The sequence below is a fragment of the Pteropus vampyrus genome, unplaced genomic scaffold (genome assembly GCF_000151845.1).
Source record: "Pteropus vampyrus isolate Shadow unplaced genomic scaffold, Pvam_2.0 Scaffold90, whole genome shotgun sequence".
NCBI lineage: Eukaryota > Metazoa > Chordata > Mammalia > Chiroptera > Pteropodidae > Pteropus > Pteropus vampyrus.
The window spans coordinates 1,735,284-1,742,265 of record NW_011888871.1 but is presented as its reverse complement, the minus strand read 5'-3'; positions in this window follow the sequence as shown (position 1 = coordinate 1,742,265).

Sequence of the window (6,982 nt, the reverse complement as noted above, 5' to 3'; positions counted from 1 at the left end):
TGCCTCCATGCCAGCACGGAGGTGGGCACTGTAACACACCGCCGTGAGTGTGTTAATGTCTCACGATTACCCAGGAGCGGCTCTGTCTACAGACAGGAGCCTGAGGTTCTGTCAGCTTGTCCAAGGGCATCCAGCCGCGGGGTGATGCAGCCAGACCTTTCAAAAGCTGAACCGCTATGATGGCCTGCTATCACTTTCTTTGGCCACACTGGTTTTGCATTCAGATCTGTCCTATTTGTTTCTTGATGCATTTTGCCAACAATGCACAAAGTGCCCTAGTGCTGTGTGCCAAGCGTGCTGGCAGGTATTGTGGTTCCAGGAAGACAACCAGCAAAGCACAGTCCTGCCCCCATGATACTCGGTGCATCAGATAAGCAAACTACCAACCACTAAGGAACACCGAGACGGCAGGACGTGGAGCCCTGGGCGCAGGGGTGCTGCCCACAGGACCTCGCCCCGGAGAGGCATCTGGAACGTTGCCTTAAGAGAGTGGCTTTTACGCGGCGAGCTGTATTTGCTCTGAAATGCCTCGTGAGCATTCCTGGTAGGGCCAGAGGGAAGAAAGAAGCCCCCCGTCATGGTATTTATTCAGTGTTACTTGGAGGTTCTAGGCAATTCCACGAGACAACAACAAAAAAGAGACAAAGTAACCGTCGCGCAGATGAAGATGATGACCTAGAAAACACACGTGAAAAGTGAATGAAAAACTGTTACTAGAAGCAGTCAATGTGACTGGATACACAGTTAACATTTCATTCCAGTACTGAATCTCAAAAATTACTTGTTAGTTACAGAGGAAAAACAGTAACGACTTGGTGCAGAGGCCCGGACGCCCGCCCGGAACAAGTGACCCACACTATCTGCATCAAGGACACCACTGTCTGAGCGGTGCTGGTGCCACGGGCGGTGAACGTCCCCTTTCTAGCAGTTCAGTGGAAGATGCTTAACGCGAACCTAGTTAGGATTTGGTCAAGTGAGACAAACCCAAATTGAGAGGCATTGATAAAATAACTGTCTTGTTTTCTTTTAAAAATGTCAAGGTCATCAAGACAGAGAAAGGCTGAGGGTCTGCTCCAGGGTCAGGCGACAAAGATGCCAGGCCGGCGGGACGCAAGGCTCCGTCCACCTGGACAGGACTCGGCCGGGGCTGGGATTCTGCAAAGATGGATCGGGACGACTGACAAATCGGGGTCCGGGCTAGGCCAGCGCATCGCAGTGATGCTTGACTCCTTCGATTTAATAGCGAGGCTGAGGCCATCGACAGCATCTGCGATCTGGCTTCCTGGCAAGGTCATCAGTTTGGCTCAAATAAAATCTTATAAAAAATTTTTTAAAAAGGCTGTGCTTATGGAAAAATACCATTTTTCTTAGGAAATACATATTGTGGCATTAAGGAAAAAGGATGAGACCTACATAAATCCTTCTCAAATAACGTTTATATATATGTAGAGAGAGAGGGAGCGAGACAGGAAATACTAGAGCGAACGTGGCAGAATGTCAAAAACAGATGAATCTGGGCAGAAGACGTATAGGAATTATTTGTGCTAGTCTTGTAACTTTCTTGGAAGCTGGAAATTTTTTTCAACATGTAAAATTAAAAAAACAAATTAGTAGTATAAAGCTCGTACCAAAAAAAGAACAAACATGCACAGACAGAACCACCTTTCCTCCGTGTAAGCGCTGACCTTTTAGAATACAAAACGATAAGGGAGACGAAGGTCTCACTCATATTAACCATCCCCAAAACAAATACATGAAACACCCAAGATTGAACAGAACACGCTGAGAAATACAGGGGCTCTGCACAGAGAGGACCAGGAACGAGAAGGTGCTGATTCGTCTCAGTAAAATGCATGGACGGGGAAGAAGGTGGATGGTCTAGATCAGCGGTGTACACGCTGTTCCTGTAAATGTTTTAGGTTTTGGGGCCACATGCTCTCTGTCGCAACTAGGCACCCAGACAGCATGTAAATGTGGCTGTGTTTCAATAAAACTTTATATAAAAACTAAAGTCTGGCAGGATTTGGCCCACAGGCTACAGTTTGCTGACTGGCCCTAAATGTGGCAGAGATCAGCTAAGCTGTTCACCAAAGCACTCCTCCTCCTTCCTGGGCACGTGGCCTGGTCCTCCCTTGGAGTGGCCGTGGACCGAGCTCCAGTCACCGGCATGTGAGCGGAGTGAGACCTGCCACTTCCGGGCCTGCCCACTAACACTCCCCCACTGACCCTCCCGCAGGCCCGGTGCAGACACCACTGCAGCCTGGAGAGCGAGCTCACGCGGGTGGGGGTGTGGGAGGGTGTGGGGGGTGTCACCAGCCCAGGTGCTAGCCCTGGGCCCCGACTCGCCACATGAAAGAGGCCTTGTCTGACCACGGATGGGCAACACCTGTTCTGGGCTTTCTGAGTGAGGTGTTGGTGCTGCGGTGTCAGGCCAGCCAGCGGCCTGCAGGTTCTATGTGTAAACAGTCACGCAGCAGACGCTGAGTGACTTCTCAGCGCCCAGCACTGTGCTGGGACCAGGAACGCGGCGCTGTGAAAGAACTCGGCCCTGCTCTCGGGGGATTGACAGCTTCCTGGGGGAGGTCCCAGGGACAGTCACATCACGTAACGACCGACCACACTGACAAGCGCCATCTAGTATGAACAGGTGTCCAGGAAGACAGGGACAGTCAGACACACGCAGCACACTCTCATTTGCTCATAAAGGATTTTATAACCTGCAAAGCTGTAAACCAGCGGTCCCCAACCTTGTTGGCACCAGGGCCCGGTGCTCCTATGAGACTCTAACGCTTGATGATCTGAGGCGGAGCCGAGGCGGTGATGCCGGTGCTGGGAGCGGCTGCAGGTACAGAGGGAGCTTCGCTGGCTCACCCGCCACTCACTTCCTGCTGTGAGACCCGGTTCCTAACAGGCCACGGAACCGGTACTGGTCCGCGGCCCGGGGGTTGGGGACCCCTGCTGCAAACCACAGCATGACACTGAAGGGCAGGGCTCCCACGCTGTCCGCGATGACCGCCACGCACAGTGGACCCAGGGCTACGAAGGACCACGGAGATTTTCCTATTTCCCCCACGTCAGCAAGTCTGTGTCTCCCCTTGTCTACGGTCCGCGGGGGCCATCTTTCGGGTGCCCTTCCTCCCTCCCTCTGGCTCCAAGAACTAGGGTGACAAAGGGGACAGAAGCCGTGCATTCTAACTTGTCTGCGTCCCGAGTGGCAGAGGCTGGAGAGAACGGTCAGCGTCTTCGGCAACGAGCCGTCTTTCAGCGGGAGGGGGCTGCGGGCTCCTCCCCTCGTACCCCGGCCCACCGACCACCTCATCCTGGCCCTGGGCCCAGACCAGACCTGCCCGCCTTTCTCGCCCGGGAACACACCGCGGAAATAACGCTTGTCCCTCGGAGGCGGCTGGGGTAAACTGAGGCAGCGGCCACGCCCACAGGCCCACGTGGCCTTCTAGGATGGGAGCAGCGCACTCAGCTACTTAAACTCACGTTAATGGAAAAACTAAACAAAACTAAAAGTTCAGCTCTTCCGTCACGTTGGCCACGCTGCCAACGCTCAGCGGCCACACACGGCTCACGCGGCCCGACTGGCCAGTGCACACACGGAACAGTGCCATCGCTGCAGAAAGTTCTAGACTCTCCGTGAGCTCTCTGCTGGCCCACCCAGAGGTTAGCAGGCTGGAGACTCTGCATGCTACACAAGTGACAGAGAAAAGTGTCATTGCTAAGAAAGCCGAATATTCCTGCAGGCTGGGAGGCGAGGTAAGGCAGGGCTATGAAAGCCCCAGGCAACGTGGAGCCTGTCAAAGGGAGGACACTTCAGGGAAGGCACCGTTCCCAGTTTCCGGGGATACACCTGCCAAGCAGACCGGAAGTTTATGTCCCCAAGCGCGGAGGGGGGGACTGCGAACTTCTGCACGATTTTCTTTTCCACACGGCTTCACGGCCTCCGCCTCGCCCGCGCCGTCATCGGATTTCACTTGAATGTTCTTTCCAAGTAAGCGCGGAAGAGTCCCTAGGTTTACAGATGATTTGTCACTATTTCCAGCCACAGCTTCCTGGTCCCCTGCAAGAGGCTCCTTAACTTCATCAGCCAGCTGTACCCCAAGCTCAGGAGCAGGGTGAGTCCCCCCCGGGAAGGCTTCCTGTGGACCTGGCCCCACCCGCTGCGTTGTGCGTACCTGGGCTTGAACCCGCACACGGCCGCCGAGCACCAGGCACAAGCTGGCCCCTGCCTGCCGTGCTCCCCGTGGCTGACACGCAGCTCATCGCCACGGGGTCCCCGCGCCTGACCCACGGCCCTGAAAACTATAAAATTACTTTCTGATTCTCTCTGTTGCTCCCAAGCCCCAGGGTTGCTGTGAGATGGAGGCATGCAAGCCTGTGGGAGGGGCCAGGGAGGCATCCAGCTACCCTTGTGACATAATGTGGCTTAAATTATATGACTAAATTATACGACCTTTTTATTTCTATAAAAATATACTGTGTCAACTCGACTTTTAAAGCAAATTTAAAAATTAAACTATATCAAAAAGCCTAATCCTTTCGAAGATTTCTGTTTTCAAAAATACAGGGTATTGGGTTCGAGATGATCAAACTTAACTACCAAATGAACTTAAGGGTAAACCACGCTTTGCTTTGGATGATAAGACATACTGACATTAGAAGATCTGCAAAACTCAATCAATATTTGTCCCGATGACCAATGCGTGAGGTTAGGGAACCATGCACGGGCAAGAGACACGTTCAAAATGCAAGAAAGGAGGAGTCATAGGTTCGAACGTGGCAGAACAGAAAGCCCACTGAAGTTTCAGATTCCACACTGCAATGACGCAGGAGGGAACACCACCGGTCGCGTTTTGGTGACGCGTCGAAGGACAGCACCGGACAGGCTGCTGAGATGCCCCTCCGTGGGCAGCTGCAGCCAGGGGTGAGGCTGGATCTTCTCTGCGTGCTGACCCACAAGCACTCAAGACTTTTACCGACATGAACACATCCATTCTAAATGTTTTTTTCCAACTGCTACTTTTGAATAGGTTAATGAATACGTGTACTTTAATCTCTCAGTTCTAGTTTCTAATACGGTAAGAATAACAGACAAATCCCATGTCAACAAAAGCTCTTTGGGTACAAAAGGGCCTGGACCAAACGCCTTGAGAATTGCGAGAATAAACACAGGTATGGGACGCCCGGGGACATCTCTGCCCAGAGGGAACCGTGCACCTGGAAACGCAGGTAGCAGCTTAGGGGAAGACCTCTGGGCTAAGGCACAGGGCCTGGCCACCGAGGTTTCGACAGGGCGGCCACGTGGGCAGAGCTCGGCTCTGCATGCATGTACCGGGCAGGCAGACAAGGAAATGCACGGCAGACGGCAGGGTTAAACATGATACAGATGACTCAGGGCACAAGAGTTTCCTAAGCAGCTCATGTACAGAACATCATCCCCCTTCTGTGCGTCTACTGGAAGAATTCCTAGGAGAGAGAAGCTGCACGCACAGACAGGCAGCTTGAGACTGAACGTCGGAAGCGCTACGTCCAAGCGAATCAGAACATGCACCGGCTCATCCTCATCCTCATCACCTTGGGACAGCGTGCTGTCAATGTCCCAGAAGAGGGCCAAGCGGGGCCTGAGGGGGCCAGCCACCGGGCCAGCCCCAGCAACCCGGCCGTGGGACCAGCCCCAGCAACCTGGCCACAGGACCAGCCCCAGCACATCAGCCACAGGATCAACCCCAGCACACCAGCCACCGGGCCAGCCCCAGCCAACTGGCCACGGGGCCAGCCCCAGCAACCCGGCCGGGACACATGGTCCCCACGGCTTCGAGTGGGAACCCGGACAACGCACAGCGCACGAAGCACGAAGCACGTCCACACACGGATACCATTGTTCTTTCTTTTTAACCAACCAGCAACATTTTAGCAGAAAAGTGGAACCTCCTGAAAAATGATAGTAGCAATGAAAATTAACTACAAAGTTTCCTAATGAGTCACAACGCAAGGGCCTATTTCCAGGAAACCAAAGTAAAAGCATTTTATATAATCCACTCATTTTAATATGAAATGCTTTAAATGCAGGGTAATTATGGAAATGAGGCATTGCTATAATTCAAGTTGTCATTAATTTAGCGAGTCTATCCCCTGCCATTCACAAGAGGGGAAAACAGCGAAGAGTAAATTACTGTTCTGTCCAAATCGAATGCTTTCCTTTCTTTTCTTTTCACAGAATTTTAAACATAGCTGTGTCTTTTTCAAAAGCATTAACTAGGAACACCGCTGAAACCCTATGCAATACCCTTTTGGCACCACCGAGTCCTATTCCTTCACCAATGACAGAGGCTTTCATAAATTTATTATAAATTCAACACACACTACATGATAAATCACATCCTTCTCATAGACTGATTTTTAAAATACGATATCGACTTTCTCATCCGGGTGATGAGCCCTAGACCTCCATGTGAAATACTCCCTGGAGAGCGGTACCCATTCTATTAACAGACTCGAGGGCCCGGCCCCCAACTTGCTACCCCCTCAGAAACCTTTTAAAAGTAAGTTTTGAACAAGACGACAGCCTAACTTTGCACAGGAATGCATGATACACACTAACTGCCAGCTAGCAAGAACCCCAGAAGCAAGCACTGCGTTAGAGAAAAAGCCACATTCTGTGCTGTGACCTTGCCGTCCAGCCCCCTCACACGGCTGAGTCTGAAGCTGTTTTCCCTGCACTGACCGCTCCCCACCGCCCCCAGCTCCAGCTCCGTCCGGCGGCAGGCTGCCCACCTCTGCTCCAGAATCAAAGTCTCCAGTGCCCAAACGACCACCGTATGGGACCGTTTCTTCCTCAGAAGCTCTTCCGACCCAACCTTCTCCTCTCCACCGCAGGGGCCATCTCCCCCGTGGCCCGCCCAGCTCCGCACACATCACGACAGACCGGCCTCCTCCCCAGCCCCAGCTCTTCTGTCCACGGGGAAATGGCCAGCAC